The sequence below is a fragment of the Meriones unguiculatus genome (genome assembly GCF_030254825.1).
Source record: "Meriones unguiculatus strain TT.TT164.6M chromosome 13 unlocalized genomic scaffold, Bangor_MerUng_6.1 Chr13_unordered_Scaffold_54, whole genome shotgun sequence".
Classification (NCBI taxonomy): Eukaryota; Metazoa; Chordata; class Mammalia; order Rodentia; family Muridae; genus Meriones; species Meriones unguiculatus.
In genome coordinates, this window is record NW_026843660.1 from 463,569 (window position 1) to 484,951 (window position 21,383).

Here is a 21,383-nt window from a genome sequence, read left to right on the forward strand (position 1 = left end):
CTTAACACAGTTTCTGATTTTATAATTTAATATCTTCTCTCTCTTTTAGTTAGTTTTGATTAGAGTGTGTCCATCTGTTTTATTTTCTCCCAAACCCAAACCTTTATTTTTTGGATTCTTTATCATCTCTTTATATAATTTTTTTTTTAATTTCTGCTCTCAATTTGATAATTTCTTGATCTCTACTCCTTTTGTGTGCTTATATATTTTTCTTCTAGACATTTCAGGTCTGCTGTTACATGGATGGTATGAATGTTCTCCAGTATCTTTATGTAGGCACTTTGTGCTATGAAGTTTCCTCTTAGTATCACTTTTCATTCCTCATTATTTTCCATGAGTTTGCATGTGATATGTATTTATTTTCTATGAATTTTATGCTTTTCAAATGTTTTATTTCTGTTTGAAACCTTTTTTTTTTCACTTATTTAAAGGTTATTCACTTTCCATGAGTTTGTAAGCTTTGTGTTCTTTCTGATGCTATATATATCCAGCCTTAAGCCAGGGTGGTCTGATAGGATACAGGATGTTACTTCAATGTGCTCTAAAAACTTATATTCTGTTTGAGTATGTGGTCAATTATAAAGGATATTTCAATTAGCAATAATTGCGCCTCGGATAAACATCATTGGCTATGATACTGCCACTGCGCAAAGCTATGGATGTTTCATGAAATGATGAAAAGATGTATTTTTTTATGTTTCTGTAAAAAGTTTTGTCAATTTCAGATACTTAGTTCCTGCTGTGGTAATATAGCTGAGCTCAGGTGGTGACATATTACCTGACTGTTCTTGAATCTATCCGTAAACTGGTGTCTAGGCATCTGGGTTTGGGGCAATTATAGGCCAAGTGCTGATTTGATGTGTGGGAGTTTTGTTCTTGGGGTTCTGTTAGCACTCTGAAGTTTCAGAAAGTGTGGGATGAGTGTTGCTATTTTAATGGCCTGCTTGGCTACTGTATTCATGGTGTTCTGTTTGCTGGATGGTATGGAAAGGAAGGAGCCACATGTGTTTAGTTAGAGCACTAGGGAAGATCCTGAGAATTGGGTTTCAATTAACAAAGATATTGGGGAAGATACCCAGTATACCACCTTAGACTCCATGCAAGCATATGCTATTGTGCTGATCCAAATCCACCCTTATGTTTTAATATTTGCCAGAGAGTATATTCTTTATCTCGGGATGTCATATACTCATGACATTAATACTTCCTGAGACTTCTGTGTCATTGAATTGCAAGTGTGTAACATTCTTCCTACCTCTTGTGTTTGTTTTGAGTTTTTAAATGAAGTAATACGAGTAGTATTTTGCCTGTATGTGTGACTATGCACCTCTTGTGTACCTGGTCCTCACAATAGTCAGCCAATGGCCTCAGAACTTCAGAATTTGGAGTAATGGGTACTTGTGAGCCTGAATGTAAGCACTGGCAATTGAGCCCAGTTATTGGTAAGACCAACAACAGCTTTTCATTGCGGAGCCACCTCAACTGCCTTATGTTGCTCATTTATGACCAGCTATTCCAGTACTAATGTTTTCATCTGTCCATTTGTACCTGTTTGAACACAAATTCCCTTTTAGTAAGCTCTCATTAATATTAGAGTTTAAACTGGGACACTTCAGGTTTCTGGAAGATAGATACAGAACTGTATTGAATATATAATTTTTGTAGGAACTTCAGAAATGCCATGTAGTTCTTTGTATCTTTCTTAATTGAATGATTTTTGCAGCAGATAAAGGCCTTAACTTTACCTCATCTGGATGTCATGAAATTTGTTTTGGAGGCCAGACAGGCTTCTAGCTCAATGAGATACACATACCTCTGCTTCCTGACTACTGGAATCAAAGTCATGAGCCAATACATCCTGCTTGTCCATAATTATTGTAGTTAGTAATTGTGCATACAATTTCTGTGATCTGCGGTCTGTACTGTTCATCAGCATCCTTGCCTTGCTTACTTTATGTCTGTTAATTGACGTTTCTCTTGGAAGGCTATATTCTATTCAAAAGGTGCAGAAATTATATGAACCTCCTCATTTAGTTTACTTCTAAAATGACCAGGTGAGTACATCAGAACTTCTCTGTCAGGAGGTAAGTCAGGGAAGATCCAGAATTATATGAATATATTGTCGATGATGTATACTTTTACATTGTTGCCACTATTGTGCTTTCTCTTATACCCATATTTGGGATGATTTAGAATTCTATCACCTATGATGATGTGAATGTGTACTTCACTCGGGAAGAGTGGGCTTTGCTGGATCCTTCCCAGAAGAGTCTCTACAAAGATGTGATGATAGACACCTACAAGCACCTTACAGCCGTAGGTAAGACAGTGAATTTTCTTTCACTATTAAGGTAAAGGGGACATCTTTTGTTGATTTTTCTCAATGATGCTCTTATATAATTTCAATTGGAATCAGGGAGAATAAATCAATCATGTTTCTAATGTTCACTGAAGAGAGAAAGTTAAATTTTCCCTAATTTTCAGTAAAATATCAACTCTTTCTGGTATATATTTTAGGCTACAATTGGGAAGACCATAATATTGAAGAACAGTGTCAACGTTCTAGAAGATATGGAAGGTAATTATCTCATGGATGCTGATATAAATATGCCTGTGAAAATTTTTCAATGTGTCCCAGGAATTTCAAAGGAAAGCAATAGTGTAAAGAATCCAATATTCTAGAGTATTAAGGAATATTAAATTCTCCCAAACTCATGTTCCTCAATGTAAGCTATTTTCCTTATATTTTCAAGGCTTTTTGATATGAATGAAGGCAGTGAAACCTTTGCTAAACAGATATTACTGTAAAAAGGACTTTTATTCAACCCAGAAATCATGGTCTCCAAAGATTACTACCCCTCTGTCTGCTACCCTAGGCCTGGGCAGGGCAGATTCTAGGTTTCATACAACCTACCTTAGGCCTAGCAGTTTTTTGGCTTCTGAGAATTACTGCTCAATAGACACACCCTATCTTATTCTTTCTGAGCTCATAGATGGCTGATACATTTCAGCTTTTCTGGCTCAAACTCCTCTTATAGCTTCCATATTAAATCTGGCTTTTCTGCTGTCACCTAATTGCTTTGTATAGTTTCAAACTAACTCCATCTGTCTTTTCCAATCTTCAGGTCTTTTTTATTCTCTGGCTCATTTGATCTTGACCTCAGTTCTCTCCTTCCAACCTGTCTTTCTATTACTTTCCCAGTAAAACTCCCTTCATCTTCATGTAGTACCCCTTAAGAAGCTCATTTCCATTCTTGTCTCGTGAGAGATGCATGTATCATATTCTGCCAAATATTTTTCTGATTCTGTCAGCTTTTCTGCCACTACTTTTTCTTCTAACTGATTTAGTGTGTCTGGTTTTATGTTGAGGTCTTTGATATAATTGGACTTTAGTTTTGTACAGAGTGGGTAGTATGGATCTATTTGCATTTTCCTACAGGTAGATATCCAGTTAGACCAGCACCATTTGTTGAAGGTGCTTGCATTTTTTACATTGTATGCTTTTGGATTCTTTGTCAAAAATCAAGTGACTGTAGGTGTGTGTTTTTTTTTCTGAGTCCTTTATTTGGTTCCATTGATCCACCATTCTGTTCTTATGCCAATACCATGTAGGTTTTATTACTATGGCTATGTCGTATAGCTTGAGAACAGGGATAGATATACCTACAGACAAACTGTTGTTGTACTGGATCGTTTGGGCAATTTGGGTTTTTTTTCTTTTTCCATATGTAGTTGAGAATTGTTCTTTGCAGGTCTGCAAGATTTATGTTGCTATTTTGAAGGGAATTGCATTGAATCTGTAGATTGCTTTTGGCAGGATGGCCATTTTCACTATATTAATCCTATGGATCCATAAGCATGAGAGACCTTTCCATCTTGTGATATCCTCAATTTCTTTCTTCAGGAACTTGAAGCTTTTTCAAAGAGGTCTTTCACTTGCTTGTTTAGAGTCACACCAAGGTACTTTTTTATTTGTCGCTATTGTAAAGGGTGTTGTTTCACTAATTTCTCAACCCTTTTGTCTTTGGTATACAGGAGGGCTTCTGATTATTTTTCATTTATTTTGGATCCAGCCACTTTGTTGAAGGAGTTTTTCAGCTGAAGGAGTTCTCTGGTTGAATTTTTGGGGTAACTCATGTATACTATCATATCATCTGTGATTAGTGATACTTTGACCTCTTCCTTTCTTATTTGTATCCCCTTCTCTCCTTTAGTTGTCTTATTGCTGTAGCTAGGACTTCAAGTACTGTGTTGAAGAGATATGGAGAGAGTGGGCAGCCTTGCCTTCTCCCTGTTTGCAGTAGGATTGATTGAAGTTTCTCTGCCTTTAGTTTGATGTTGGCTATAGGCCTGCTGTATATTGTCTTCACTATGTTTACGTATGGGCCTGTATCCCTGATCTCTCCAACAGTTTAAATTTGAATGGGTGTTGGATTTTTGTCAAATACTTTTTCGGCATCTAAGGAGATGATCAGGTGGTTTTTCTTCTTCATTTTGTTTATATGTAGATTACATTTTGACTATGATGTGATTTGAGTTTCTATCCTGGCCCTGTCTATTGGTGTCCAGTAGGCCTCTTTTGTGGTAATGGACATCTCTTTCTTTAAGTTGGGAACATTTTCTTCCATGATTTTCTGGAAAACATTTTCAGGACCTCGGAGCCTGGAATCTTCTTTTCCATCTATTCCTATTATTCTTAGATTTTTTTCTTTTTTTATTCTTTATTAATTAAACTTTTTCCCTTTTTTATTCCCCCTGTGGTTCCCTCACTCCTCCTGTCCCAATCCCTCTCTTCCTTCACCCTCTGCATGCATGCTCCTCCCCAAGTCCACTGATAGGGGAGGTCTTCTTTTCCTTCCTTCTAATCCTAGTCAAATAGGTCTCATAAGGAGTGGCTGCATTGTCATCTTCTGTGGCCTGGTAATGATGCTTCCCCCTTTGGAGGAGGTAATTAAAGAGCAGGCCAATCAGTTCATGTCAGAGACATCCCTATTCCTATTTCAATGGAACAAACTTGGATACTGAACTACCATCGTTACATCTGTGCAGGAGTCTTAGGTTATCTCCATGCACAGTCCTTGGTTGGATTATCAGTTTCAGGAAAGACCCCTGTGCTCAGATTTTTTGTTCTGTTGCTCTCCTTATGGAGTTCCTGTCCTCTCCAAATCTTACTGTTTCTCACTTTTTTCCTAAGATTCCCTGCACTGTGCCCAAAGGTTGCCCATTAGTCTCAGCATCTGCATTGATAGTCTGCAGGGCAGAGTCTTTCAGAGGTCCTCTATGTCAGGCTCCTGACTTGTTCCCTCTTTTCTCCTTCTTCTGATGTCCATCCTCTTTGTCTTTCTGGATAGGAATTGAGCAGTTTAGGAAGAGTCTTCCCTCTGGATTATTTTCTTTAGGTGTATAGATTTTAGTAGGTTTATCCTATATTATATGTCTGTATGAGTGAGTATATACCATGTGCATCTTTTTCCTTCTGGGATAGCTCAATTGGGATGATCTTTTCCCGATCCCACCATTTACCTGCATTTATTATGATTTCCTTGTTTCTTATTGCTGAGTAATAGTCTATTTTATATTACCTCTTTTGTGCTTCCATTCCTCCACTGAGGGGCATCGGGGCTGTTTCCAGCTTCTGGCTATTACAAATAAGGCTGCTACCAACATTGTTTAGCAAATGTCCTTATTGTGTACTTGAGCCTGTTTTGAATATGTGCCTAGGAGTGGTGTATCTGGATCTTGAGGAAGCGCTATTCCTAGTTGTCTGAGAAAGTGCCAGATTGCTCTCCAGAGTGGTTGTACAAGTTTACATTCCCACCAGCAGTGGAGTCGGGTTCCCCTTTCTCCACAACCTCTCCAGCATGTGTTGTCTCTTGAGGTTTTTATCTTAGCCACTCTGATACGTGTAAGGTGAAATCTTAAGGTCGTTTTGATATGTATTTCCCTGATGGCTAATGAGGTTGAGCATTTCTTTAAGTGTTGCTCTGCCATTCGATATTCCTCTATTGAGAATTCTCTGTTTAGCTCTGTACACCAATTTTAAATGGATTACTTGATTTTTTTGCTGTTTAACTTCCTTAGTTCTTTATATAGATTTTGTCTTCTCAGAGTATCCTTGATTTCTTAGAATGATTGTGTTTTCAACTTTTCTGATTTTGCTTTTTCTTTGAGAGAAGTTTAAGTTGCTGCAAGTGTATCTGAAGTACCTGAGATTCTCCCTTCCATCTCATGTATTCTATTGGTGATGCTTACTTTTGTGGTTCCTGATGTTTTCTATAAGTTCTCCAGCTCCAGGGGTTTCTCTGTTTGTGTTTTTGTTATTGGTTTTAATTCTGTTTTCACACCTTGCACCATTTCCTTCATCTGTTTGAATGTGGATTTCTGTCTTTCTGTGATGGGCTCTATTTTTTGCTGGTGTCCTCTCTATATGGCACTAATTGTGCCTCTACTTGTGCCTCTCTTCATTTGGCTATGTTTGCCTGTATTTCTTTAAGAGCTTTCGTCATTTCCTCTTTATTTCCCTCCATTTGTGTGGTTATCCAGTGATAAATGGATAAGTATAGCTTCAAAATCATTTTCCTGTGTTTCTGATGAATTAGAGTATCCATTCATTTGGGGGGGGGTTGCTGGTGAAGCCATGATGTCCTGATTTTTGTTGGATGTGTTCCTAAACTGACCACTGGCCACCTGCCTATCTGTACTCTTCACTTTTTGTTCTTGAAGTCTGTAGTTCAGACTGGTTACATCTTTCTCTGGTATATGGAGTATTCTTCAGGAAGATGGGAGAGGTCCACAGGTTTGAGTGTGTGTGTTGGAAAATCCACAAGCATAGAAGCACAAATGTGGGTGAGCAAGCTTGTGCATGGAAGTGTGCCTTGAAGGACAGTGTGTTAAAGAGTGTAAATGCCTGGAATATGTTGCTGGGGATAGTGCAGGCACAAGTGTGGTTGTTTATGCTGCCAGAGTTGGCAGACACAATGCACGTGTGCAGATTCCCTGACTATCTCAGTATCCTACAGGCCACTGGTAGCTCTGCATAGGCTCCAGGAGTTTTTTGCCTGGAGTCCACTGGTAAATCTGCAGAACAGGGGCTTCCATGTTGAGAACACTGTCCCAAGAATACCAATGTTGTCCACAGTGGGTATGTGGGTGGGAGGTATCTGATGTCCGGTTGCTAGCATAGAGGGACCCTGGATCTGGGGCTCTACAGGCACTCATTTTAAGGCATGCTCAGAGCTCTTTGGTCTAATGAGAGAACACAGGGTTTCCCCCAGTTTTCTACTCCCAGATGTGTCCCTGCTTGGGCAAATGTGGGTGTAGGAGCTCTATCAGCTCAGTGGTGCTGCAGCTGCAAAACTTGGAAGCTGGTAAAACAGTCCACTAGGGGAGTCCAGCGACAGCTGCAGAAGTGGGAGGCAGGTATAGATGTCTGATGGGAAGCCTTGTGGAGACTCTACAGTGGTCTGCAGTCCTGGGTGGCCTGTACAGCCAGCTGCCCTCCACTTAGGGTCTGGACAGCTGGTACTGTCAATGGCTGGGAGGCTCTGAAAGGCCAATACAGTTGCTTGTAGACCTGGGACATGGAAGGCTGGTGTAGCCAGCAACTGCCGCTGAGGACTTAGGAGGCCTGCCCCTGCTGTCTTAGTCAGGATGCAGGGAGTGCTCTGCTAGGAGCTGCGGGGCACTGTGGGCTGCCTCAGCTAAGGAGAAGGGATACCTGACAAGGGAAAGTGCAGAGGGATCGATTGTTCCCACTCTCAGTTTCCAGAGGAGTCCTTGGATGACATGGATCTAAATGGTCTCAGCTCATGTGTTGTCCCCTCTCCCCAAGGAAGCCACAATGTAGATGTCCTGGCTTTAGCTGCCCCTCCACTCACCAATTTCAGAGTTTCAGATCCTCAGCCTCTCAGATATGATGTGTGCTGGTAGCTACCATCTTGGATCACCCATTGTTCTTTTTTTAATAAGTATACTTTTATCAAGTTTGACACAAGTCATGTGAGCATACAGATACAGAAAATAGAAACATAACTCTCTTTCCCAGAACAAATAGAAGATATGTAGTAGTTCTTCTTTTATTCAGACTTTCTTAATGTGGTGCAAGTTTATATTTAATTTATTGATCATTAATCATAAATAAATTATTAATAAAATGTTAGAGTATTCATTGTCTCCCCAGTAGCAGTGGTGATCTTGTAGGTCTCCATCATTACATCTGTGTGGAGGTACTTTAGGGAAGGATTCACCAAAGCTCACTTTTCCTGAGTGGGCTTTTTCCTGATGTATATTATCATAAGTTATTGCATTCTAAACTTCACTATACTTGTGTACAATAGAACACATTATAAGGACCATAGTATAAATTAATATTTGTTCATGTTTCCTACATTCATTATTAATAACCAATGAATCATAAACTTGTATCACATTCATAAAGTCTAGTCAGAGCAGGGGATTTTTAATAATTAATTACTTAATTAGTTTTCTAAACTCATTGAAAATAAAGTCAAATAAATCACACTACAAAAAAATCCCTATGATTACAGGCCCTCTGGAAATTGTTGTGTTTATGATGGTTCACTTTACAAAAGCAGTATGACTACAACTAAATGAATGCATTCACTGTGATAAAGCTGAGTTCTTCCAGGTCTTTTTAAATATGTGATGAACCACTTATGGAAAAATGATGCTATAAGTGAGGCATGTAATAAAGTTTCTTACGATCAAAGGTATCTTGTAGGGTACAAAACACCCACAATCAAGGGGGAAACTATGAATGTAAACGAAGGGATAAAATGTAAATATGAACCTTTATTTTACAATTATTCCAAATTGCAACCTTAATTTACACTGACAAATAGATCATCATTGTAATGATTATGGTAAAACTTATACATATCCTAATTATCTTTGCAGGAATGAAAGAACACATATTTATGGGAAACCCTATGAAAGTAACCAGTGTGGTAAAGCCTTCACACATCGCACAGATCTTCAAAGGCTTAAAAGGAATCACAGTGGAGAGAAGCCATGCGAATATTATCAATGTGGTAAAGGCTTTTTACAACACAGTAAACTCCACCTACATAGAAAAACACATGCTGGAGAGAAACCCTATGAATGTAATGAGGGTGAGAAAGTTTTTTCCCAACATGGAAATCTCCAAATGCATAAAAGAACACAAACAGGAGAGAAACCATACCAATGTAATCAAAGTGATAAAGCCTTTGTATGTTGTAGTGATCTCCGAAAGCATGAAAGAACTCATACTGGAAAGCAGTCCTGTGACTATAATCATTGTTGTCAAGCGTTTTCACAACAGGGTAGTCTCCAAATGCATAAAAGAACACATACTAGAGAGAAACTTTATGAATCTAACCAAAGTAGTAATGCCTTTTCATGCCCCAGTAGTCTCCAAAGGCATAAGAGAACACATACTGGAGAGAAACGCTACAAATGTAATGAATGTGGTAAAGCCTTTTCAAACCACAGTAATCTCCAGGTGCATAAACGAACACATACTGGAGAGAAACCCTACAAATGTAATCAGTGCGGGAAAGCCTTTTCAAACACTAGTATTCTCCAGGTGCACAAACGAACACATACTGGAGAGAAACCCTATGGATGTAATCAGTGTGGTAAAGCCTTTTCACAAGCCAGTGGTCTCCAAATGCATAAAAGAAAACATACTGGAGAGAAACCCTACAAATGTAATCAGTGTGGGAAAGCCTTTTCACAACCTAGTAGTCTCGAAAAGCATAAAAGAACACATACTGGAGAGAAACCTTACAAATGTAATGAGTGTGGGAAAGCCTTTTCACACCACAGTACTCTCCATGTGCATAAAAGAACACATACTGGAGAGAAACCCTACAAATGTAGTCAGTGTGGTAAAGCCTTTTCACACCCCGGTAGTCTCCATGTGCATAAAAGAACACATACTGGAGAGAAACCCTATGGATGTAATCAGTGTGGTAAAGCCTTTCACACAACAGTAATCTCCAGGTGCATAAAAGAACACATACTGGAGAGAAACCCTATAAATGTAATCAGTGTGGGAAAGCCTTTTCACGATACAATAGTCTCCAAGTGCATAAAAGAACACATACTGGAGAGAAACCCTATGAATGTAATCAATATGATACAGCCTTTGCAAGTTGTAGTGGTCTCCAGAGGCATAAAATAATTCATACTTCAGAGAAACCCTAGGAATGTACTCAATGTGGTAAAGCATTTGAATATTGCTGTGATCTCCGAAAGCATGAAAGATTTCATACTGGAGTGATACTCTCTGAATATTACCAGTAAAGCCTTTGCATGTCACATTTTTTTTTCAAAGCCAAGAAAAAAAATCATACTAGAGAGAAAACCTTATGTATGTATTTAGTATGATAAAATCTTTGTTCATTTCTATAGGCTTCACTTTCATGAATGATTGATACTGAAGAGAAAGCTGATGAATGTGGTATAATTAGCAATTGACTGCATCTCACTACATAGCTTGAGGTGATATGAATATGTATATATAATTTGATGTTCCATGATTCTGTATGTTTCTGCTAATTATCCGTTTGTCATTTCATCTTGAAGTACTATGTTCTATAGGAAATATATAAAAGGTTCTAGATAATGTAACAGAAAGGATAATTACTTAAAAAGAACCACTTCTGGTGTGTGTGTGTAAGGTTCATGGGGTTTGAGGCCATGGCAGATATGTACAGAGTGGGACACAACTTTGTCCCATCTCCTTTGGCCATCTAAATATGATGATTGAGGTCTGGTTGCCTGCTTTAGACAACCTGAGGACAAGCTGCCTCCTACTGTATTCTCTGTATCTACTCAGCTATGGTGAGTCAATTCTCCAGTTCTTCCCCTCTTCTTTTGTCTTCTCAGACATGTGTACTTGTCAGTCAGAATACCAAGGAGGCCACCACTTTGTGGTCTCAAATAGGAGTTTAAATCTCCTCAGTCCCCACTTTGTCATCCCTGTAATCTCTCTGCCTAGCAGGAATAAGGATATTCTGAATAAACATTCCTATATCTCCCTTGGGTGAATATCTAGTCAATCAATAAACTCCATGAAATTCTGATCTCTGGAATGTCATTGTTCAAAAGACCTATTCCTGTAGATGAGGTATTTTCTGCTCAATAACATTATGTCATTGTTTGAATACCTTGCAGAAGATAAGCTGAGCATGGAGGAGGAATTTACAGATGGGAAGTTTTTAATATGTGGCTTGGTGAGATTACTGAGTTGTTTATCTCTTGCCTGCTGTCTAAACCTATTAAACCTAAAGGATGAATTAGGTACCATATGTTGTACTTCACACCTGAGAGAAGCTGCTGAGGTGGCTTTTTGACAGAAGTGGATCTGGCTTCCAGGTTCTCCCAGCATCCCTCAATCCCTACCTTCTAAAAGGCATGATTGGCATACTCAACTTCTACCATTAACTTTCCAGTCCTGTAGAATGGGCTTGCTATCTCCCTGAGGCTCCTCCCCATATACCTAGATATTTTGTTTTCTTCTATATACTTTTCTTCTCTCACTCTTTCTTTCTGTGTTTCTTTTCTCCCTTTCTGTTTACTCTCTGTGTGTTCTCTCTTTATTTCTTTTGCTCCCTTCCTCTCTCTGGTCACATTTATGTTTTCTGCGTGGGACCTTTAATGCAATTCCTTAGGAGCTGGGAAACCTCTGAGAACTGTTTGCCATAAGTCTGCTTTTAAATGCATTATCATGTCTGCAATTACCAAATTTCACTTGTAGGAAGAAAGATAAAGTGAAAACTTATATATTCATCACTGGTCAAAATTAGTCACAATGAAGAAATATGTTAATATGTTTCCAGGTTTCGTTAATAATTTGTGTTTTAACCATATTTTTTTCTTTTTTACCTACCCCCTTATCGGTGGACTAGGGATGGTGCATATGGGAAGATGGGGAGTGGGTGAGAATGGGTGGATATGGAAGGGGATACAGCCAGGACACAAAATAAAGAAATCGTAAGAAATAAATAATTAAAGATGATTTCATTGTCAATCATTGATTTCTTTTTTTGTTTGTTTGTTTGTTTTTTATTTGAAAGAATAGTCTCACTCTGAGTCTCAGGCCTACCTGGAAGTTAATATACATACTAAATCTGCTTACCTTGCCTTCTTAGTATCTGCAGTATAGTTGGGCACGGTCTTCCTCAGTAACTCAGTTCTTTCAATGGGCTTATTGAGAATGAATCGCTGAGTTCAAATGGTCATAGTAGGAAGGACACAGGCTCTGGTCTTAACTCCATTAAGAGAAAAAAAATCTTTGTTCAATTACAGTTGTTTGGTTTAAAATCCTCTCCTATAATTATAAAGAAAAATGATTTTTTTTTCTTTAACATTGAGTTTTTATCACTCATCATAGTAAATCCGAGTTCTGTCCTTATTCAACAAAGAGTGAACAGGTGCCTCACAGACATAAGTATGTATACTTATGTGTAACCACTCATTACACTCATCCCAATATTCTACTAAGTCACTGAGGTTGAAACCACCTAAGCCAGGCTTGGTAACACAGGCCTATAGTCATGGTGTTTAGAAAGAGGAGGCAGGAACTTGAAGATTTCAATGTCATCCTAGCAAATATCCAAGGTCAATGGTATAATGGGAGGTCCATAATAGAAACGGAGACTGATTGGATAAGACCAATGTCCATAGTCCTCCCTACAGCCCCACAATATCCAGGCCATGCCAGCACCATGTGTTACCTAAGGAATTTGCCACCCCTTGCTTGCTAATGTTTCCTGTCCAAGACAGGTCAGGTCACTTCAGAGTTAGACTTATTTTGGGCATTGAAGATTAGAACACTCTTGGAAGTGGGAGAATGAGCCTCAGGCAGTGGTGAGTTCCTTATTTATATACCTTATGGAAAGGGTTAAGCAAAAAAAACCCTTACCCACACAAGCCATATAAATGGACTAAGTTTTGTTTATATACATCGATCCATACTTATTCACAGATTCTTTTTTAAGACATTGGAAGGAAAGAATTTGAAATGGGGTGGAGAAAGGACAAAAATAGGGGAAATGATGTAATATATTTTAATTAAAATCTGTAAAATTAAATTCAAATAAAAATTGGTTATAGAGGGCATAGGAGTTAATAGCTCTGGGTGTTGTTATAGAAGACAGGTTCCATTTCAGGAATCACAAGCTAGATAAGCATAAGCTGTAAATGCATCCCGAAGGGATCTGATGTCCTCTTTGGCCTTTGCAGTTAAGACACACAGACAGGTGAATGGAAAACATCCAAATAAAAGAAACACATACAAAGCTTTAAAATGTTGCTTTCTAAGGGCTGATGAGATGGCTCTGTATTTAGGAAAACTCACTCAGGACTTCACAAAAGATAAGGCTGAATCCTATCTTCCATGGACACAGCCTCCCTGTTCTTCTGACTGAGAGATTCACACACAGACTGGGGCCCTTAGATACCTGTAACATATACATCTTCCAAGGGGCTCAACACAGTCCCAGACCCTTTGGGTGATTGTTCTCTATCTCTCACACACATACATACACTTTCAAACATGCACATATCTCCATGAACTCCACCAGCACAGTGCCCTCACATGTCCCCATAACTCAGAAAACAGAAGATTGTGTGGTGACAGCTCTTTCATCAGGTTGTCCTTCTCACCATATTCTTTTTGAAATGAAGCCATACTTAGACTCCAGAGAGTGACACACCCCACCCAATGATTCCATTATCTCTTAATTTTTCTCAGTCAGTTCCATTAGCTGAGCACCAAGCTTTCAATTACATAAGCATATTGGGCCATCATCATTCAAATCATCATGTAACCTCTAGCCAACTTTTCACAGAATCTATTTTCCACTGAATCTTCCTTACCTTGACCTCCATGACCTGTATTTCTCTCGCCACTCCCTTCTTTCAGTACTTCCTGGAATAAAACATTAAGCTTCATGTTAATCATAAAGTGGCTTTTGATATCTAGATTTCTTATATATTGTGTAATGGTAAAAACAACAGTACTTGGATTTTCTGACAATGACAAGCATATTTTGAGGGTACAAATTTTGTTCTTCCTTTCTTCTCTGTTGCTGTCATTAACTCCACTAATGGAAAATGACTCAGGTGATAAGTTGGTTTCTTTGGCTGACGCTGGCAGGCCCCAAACATTGAGGGAGCTCAGGAAAGAAACTCAGGCTATCAAATGAAGGCATGGATTATGGTGGAACACTTTTGTTGCTATGTTCTTTTACAAGGTCACTGTCTACTTCTATGTAAATTTTCTTAACCAGCCCAGGCCACGTGTTGAGATAAATTTCGACCATCAGTGCCTGGGGTTTACCACTGAATTCACAACCACTGTATTCACCCACAAACATAGCCACAAGTGATTGTCATTTGGGGAACCCCCAGTTGGTACTACCTCAGATCATGCTAAGCTATGTAACATTGACAGCTAAAGCCAACGAGCACACACAGACAAGGTATAAGAATTTTTAACAATTTAAAACCAATGTATTAGCCATCTCAATCATCTTAGTAGGAAAACCACAAGCTAACACAGCAACAATTGAAAAACGCAGATATGCCAAGAAATGGGTTACTGACTTTTCAGGAACTGAGATTTTTTTTTTTTTCCCAGATAGAGAGGCATTCATCTCTAGAGTTTTCTCCAGACATGGGGCAGATCAGAATAGCCTTCTATGCTTCTCCTGTTAATCTCTGGTTTCTACAGATGCAGCTACACAGATGCTTGTAAGAAATAAGTGCTGTCTATGACATAAATGTGTTGCCTAATTTTCACTGCTTCATCTTTACCAGGCTGCTTTGCCTGGCCTGAGGATGAGGAAGAGTTCAGTCTTGATATGAATTGATGTGTCAGTGCTGGAAAGAGGCTCCCTTATTTGAGGACAAGGGGAAGGACAAATAGGGTGAGAAGGAGCCACAGGAAGGAGAGGAGGGAGAGGACTGTGATTGGGATGTAAAATGAATACAAAAATTAAAAATAAATATAAAAAGAAATATCAACCATGAGTCTTTTCTCTCAAAGAGTGTAAAACTTGTATTTAACATATGGAATTCAAATCTCAACATGTCCTCCATCTAGCATAATATTCTTCCTTCCCAGGAACATGTCTGAATTCTAGTTGTTTGATGACCAGGATCAGTGACCTTTCTTTTCCTGGAGCAGTGTCTTCCTTCCCCTTCCTCCTTCTTTCCATATGCACCAGTTCCTTTCATACTCACATTGTAAAGGAGATTATGAAGTCTGACCACAAATTTTGAAGAAAAAATTCAGTCACCATCACATTCCTTAGGATAAATCAAAGTACATTTGCTATTGAGGAACTGTTCTTCTCCCAAATAGGTACGTTCCCTTTTAACAAGCACATCCTCCTGATGAAGTAAAAAGGTAGTCTTGTCCAGGCAATTATTTGTAGCAATTCATATTTTAGTGTGAGAATGTAAGTCAATTAAGGAAACACCTGAATCATCCTCTGAAGATAAATGCCTCCCACCAGCTTCTGTAATGGCCTTGTACCTTGAGAATTCTCCATCTGAGTAAAGGAACCCATGGGGTGCAGGTCTTTAGACATTACAGTGACTGTGGTCCAAGGAAATTAGCAGGGCCGCAAGAAGCATCTGTGCATACACCAAAATTAAGAAATGCTGTGGGGAACCAAAAAGTCCTGTTTTGGTAATTGGGTCATCTCAGGGTTGAGACATGTGCTTCATATGAAATTTGGGTGCAAGAAATCTTATAAAAAGACATTCAGCAAAATGTAAACCAACATGGGTGAGCCACCAAGGTAGAGATAGCTCTAGAGAAAAAGAAAGTAGAAACAAACTGAAGAGAGAAATCATTTCCTGTTAGCACAGGGGAGCCAACTCCTCCTGCTCTGTGACAGGCTTCCTTCATCTCCCCTGCCCTACCCTGACTAGGGAGAGATTGAACACTGCAAGTGTTCCAACGTAGGGTTTTATCCAGGCTTCATACTTTAGTTCAAGTCTCTATCCTCTGTGTGTGTGTCATTATCTGTAATTTCCCTCCCTACCAGTCCTCACAGAAAAAGATGGCAACATTTAGGTCAGCTCTGCAGTCAATGGCAGTCTCTTGGGGTGGTTAATTTTGACTGTCTTCAATGCCATAAGGCAATGCTTTTCTGAGCAAAAGTGACACACACACACACACACACACACACACAAAATGCCAATATTTTACTTATGATAAACTATTTCAGAAAGTGTGTTTCCCAAAGTATTAAATTCCAGATCATGTAAAAGGTCCCAGATTTATCTGAGCTCAGCCCTGTCACAGTCAACCACAATACAGTGGGGTCTAGAAACCTCTTGTACCTGGGGACTGAGGAGGTAAAACCCCTGAATGACAAGGCTTTGCTTCCACAGTTGCAGTTCCTATGCTAAAATATGTGGACTCCACAGTTTCTGATTGAGACAACAGAATTCTTTCCTTTGTTCCATGCCTAATTACCCCAGCCATAGAAATCTTCTCCTCCTGTATCCAAGACAAACTAACATGGTTTTATAAAGAAAAGGGAGTCTGACTGGAGTCATCTAAACCATGTATCCCACAGGGCCATGTGACTAATGAGTGTTGAGCTCACCATCCATTGAAGGTGAGCTAACTCTTTTTACGATTTTGTTGCTATGAAAACATGCGGTGACCTTGGATGCACATAGAAAGGAAAAAGATTGAATAGGAGCTGGCTGACATTTGCAGAGGTTTAGTCCATGATTACCATGGAGGGAAACATGGCAGTGGGCAGGCAGAGATGGGGCTGCAGAAGGAGCTGACAGTTCTAGATCTTGATCAGCCAGCTGCAGAGTCACCGTAGGCCTGCTTGAGCATATGAGAAGTCAAATCCCACTTTCCCAGTGACACACTTCCTCCGAAAAGGCCATACCCCCTCCAACAAGGCCACACTACTCAACCTTGGCACTGCCAATGTGTCAAACATTCAAATACATGAACCTGTCTGGGCCATTCTTTTTCAAACCACCCCATTGATCTTGAGTACAATGGAATCATTTGGTTTGATCTTATTTTGGCTAGTAACCTTACCACCATGGAAGAAACCATGAATTTGCCATGCTCTTTACTAACAATTTCATAAAAAGGTAAATGCCATGTGACTTATTGTTATTGTTGCATAGAAGAATTTGGAGGCATTCATAAACTTCCTGCTGTCATTGAACTCTCTGGGTATCACCTGATTTTTACTAAACATGTGACTCTGAGAGACCAAAGAATTTTGGGTATGGGTTTAAAGTTAAAGCACAAGCCTGAAGGAAAGCCAGCCAGGTGCAGACAAGTCCGGCCACCTGGGGAAAGGAACAAGCTTCACTACATTCTTTTCCTCCCCACTAGAGATTCAGTTGCTGGGAAACTGCCTATGCATTCCTTTCTGTAACCCAGATTCTGATGCCTCTAAAGGTTGACTTAAAGAGTTTTCCTTCATCATGAGTTGGCTCCTGTAACAAGAAGCAGGCATGTAGGCTTGATGTCAGAGAGTAATCCTTCTCAGTTGGTGGTGCCATTTGGGAGGAATTCAGAAATGCTGTCCTGCTGAAGTAACATGAGGTGGGCTTTGAGAGTTTACATCCCCACAGCATTTCCAGTTTCCTTCTCTGCTTCATGCCTCAAGAAGAAGATGTGAGTTCTTCAGCTGCCAGATCTGAAACTTGCTGTCACACCACTTTCATAGTGATCCCATTTCCCTCTGGAAACATGAGCCAAGGGAAACTATTGTAAAAAGTTGCCTTAGACACTGTGTTTCCTCACAGAAACAGAAAAGGCAATACTGAATACCCACAAAAAATACCTGGGGCCTAGGTCCTCTCCATGCAGAGTTCTTGGTTGATTCATCAGTCTCTGCAGGCCCCCTGGGCCATGATTTTTTGGCTCTGTTGATCTCCTTGTGGATCTCCTGTCACCTCCAGGTCTTTCTCTCTCTGCCTTCTTTCATAAGATTCCCTGCAATCTGCCCAAAATTTGGCAATTAGTCTCAGCATCTGCTTTGATACCCTGCTGACTAGAGTCTTTCAGAGGACCCTATGGAGGGCTCCCGTTCTGTTCCCTGTCTTCTCCTATTTTCTATGTCTATCCTGTTTGCTCTTCTGAATGAAGATCAAGCCTCTTCCCTAGGATCCTTGTTGTTTACCTTCTTTAGAAATCTGAGTTTTAGTATTTTTATCCCATATCATATGTCTAATATCCACTTATAAGTAAGTATATACCTTGGTGTCTTTCTGCTTCTAGGTTACCTGATTTAGGATCATCTTTTCTTGTGCCCTCCATATGCCTGAAAATTTTATGATTTTCTCATTTTTAATGGCTGAGTAATATTCCATTGTGGAAATGTACCACAATTTCTTCATCCATTCCTCTGTTGTTGGACAACCAAGGTATTTCAAGAAACTTGCTATTATGAATAAAGCTGCAATGAATATAGTTGAACAAAATGTCCTTGTTGTATGGTTGAGCATCTTTCAAATATATACCCAGGAATGGTCTAGCTGGATCTTGAGGTAGCACTATTGCTAATTTTCTGGGAAAATGCCAAAGAGGTTGTACATGTTTACAAAGAGGTTGTACATGTTTACATTCCTGCCAGCTATGTCAGAGAGTTCTCCTTTCTCCACATCCTCTTTAGCATGTGTTCTCACTTGAGTTTTTAAACTTAGTCATTCTGATGGGTGTAAGGTGGAATCTCAGGATTGTTTTGATTTGCATTTCCTTGATGACTAAGAATGTTGAGCATTTCTTTAAGTGCTTCCCTGCCATTTGATAGTCCTCTGTTAGAATTCTCTGAGTAGCTCTGTACCCCATTTTAAAAACTGCTTTGCTGTTGTTTAACTTCTTGAGTTCTTTGTACATTATGGATATTATCCCTCTATCAAATATAGGTTGTGTTTAGCTTGTCATTTTGTTCTGATGACAGTATCCTTTGCTTTACATGAGATTTTCAGTTTCATGAAGTCCCATTTGTTTACTTTTGCTCTAAGAGTCTGTGCTGGTGGTGTTCTGTTCAGGGAGTTGTCTCCTTTGCCAATGAGTTCAAGGCTCTTTCCTAACTTTTCTTTTAAGAGACTTAGTGTGTCTAGTTTTATGTTGAGTTCTTTCATCCAGGTGGCCTATAGTTTTGTGTAGGGTGAAAAGTACAGGTGTATTTGCATTCTTCTACATGTAGACATCCAGCTAGACCAGCACCAATTCTTGAAGATGCTATTTTTTTTCCATTGTAGGGTATTGTTTTCTTTGTCAAAAATCAAGAATCTGTAGGCATGTGAATTTATTTCTGGGTCTTCTACTCGATTCCACAGATCTACCAGTATGTTTCTATGCCAGTACCAAGCCTTTTTTATTGCTATTGCTCTATCATACAGCTCAAAAATAGGGATGGAGATAGCTCCAGAAGATCTTTTATAGATTCTATTTCACCAAAGTCTATGAGTCCGTTTTTTTTTTCAGTGTATTTAATCCCCTTGAGAATCCCAAAATTGAGAATTGTAAAACCCTGTTTACTATTGGTTGACCCCTAATACACACCTTTAATATGAGAATGTTCTGTTTATTGTAAACATATGATTATAGAGTGGTTCACCTAGTGGTTCACAGATCTTTATTCTGAGAGTCCTCTGTATCCTGGATCTAAAAATTAAGATTATACAAAATTCAGACAGATTCTCAGAACAAGGTTTGCAACCACATATGGGGAATACAGAAATCAGCACTTGAATTACACAATAACCTTATGCCTACCAAAAACATAGAGAAGAAACCTGTGAGCTTCCTGTAACTCTTTTTTATATTTTCATATATACTGCAGATGATAATTATCATTTTACTCAGTTCATATACTGTTAAACAGCTAGTTTGTTCACCAAGGTTTTAATACTTTTTAAATAGTTCTGGATAGTATTATAGATTGCTTTCTAAACATACACTTAATTTTCAAGATTATACCAATTAAATTGTTTTGAATTCTGCTTTAATGACAGTCTCTTTAAAACACAGTCATGATATTCATGGTCCTTGATCCTAACATTAGAGTTAATTTTTGTTTCTTCCATGGTATAGAATTTTACCTTTTATAATTACATATGACATATATGTAATATATATATATATATATATATATATATATGCATATATATATTTAGAGAGTGTCTGGTTATTTTGTAATAAGTTTTACTGCATTTTAACTGTCAGGTTTCATTGGTCTTCTATGAGGAAGACAACGGATACAAAGTTTGTAGAAATGTAGAAATCAGAATGCACTCAATATTTACGGTGGCTTATCAAGTTGAATGCTTTAAATTCTTTTTGTAAAGTCCATGACCTCACTCTCCTGGAATAATTGGCTAGGTTTCTAATACCAGACATGTTTTCCATTTTCTTTGTTGAGTTTTAAGTTCCATTGAACAGGTGTTAGCTACCATCAAGATATGAGTGCCGCTATGGAAAACCATAGAGATATCTTGCCATGTTAATTACTGTTGTAGTTTATAGTTACAGCTGTGTAACACTGTTGGTTGCTTGCCGACATTATAAGCCCACATAAAAACATCCAGTGCTATGAAAGCTAGTCTTCATGCAGGAGGCTTTCAGGTTAAACCCAACTTGACTTCTCTGAGGCCTGTTTCTGAAGTCCATGTTGGCTTCAAGAAATGGGGGCTTGCCTTCAAACTCTGGAATAGAACCAAAGGTAACAGCAGCAACCTAAGGGTTTTTCACATGCATAGAACACTGTTCATCTGAAAGAGAATTGTTTCCATGCATGGCACTGGTGCTTTTATTACATAGTAGTCTATGTCCTCTGTGGGGAACATAGGTGGCCCATGTGTCATAACTTTTTACAAACTATATGTATGTTTACATAGACACATACACATGTCTTAGAGATGTCTTATTAACGACATTCTTTCTGCCAGGAAATGCCCTCAACTTTCTCAAGGTCACTATAGCTATGCATTTTTCAGCTTTATTCATCTTTTCAAAAAGGCAACTCTTGTTTTCTCTCTTTAAATTGCATTTTCTTTAAATGCATCATAGCTCTAATCTCTTATTTTTATTTAGTCCCTAGTGTTTCTTAGTAATTACAATGTTATTTTTTATTTTTGTAAGTGCTCTGCATTATTTACTTCAATATAGAAAATTATCTCCTATAGCCCAGGCTTGTCTCATGCTATGTAATTGCAAATAGCCTTGAGTACCGAGACCTGTGTCTGCTTCATAGTGCTGAGAAGACAGTCCTGAAACTTCTTCCAGGCTGGGCCTTACTGGGCAATGAGAAGAAAAAGTAGGCCAGTGAATGAGAGTCCTCCAACCTCTCTGGCCTTTATTGGAGCCT

The 21,383-nt window shown here is 38.8% G+C and overlaps 1 pseudogene; it reads right to left on the minus strand.

The window, feature by feature from the left end:
- Positions 1 to 528: 528 nt before the first annotated feature.
- On the minus strand, positions 529 to 655 carry LOC132651374 (U4 spliceosomal RNA; annotated as a pseudogene).
- Between the last annotated feature and the right edge of the window lie 20,728 nt (positions 656 to 21,383).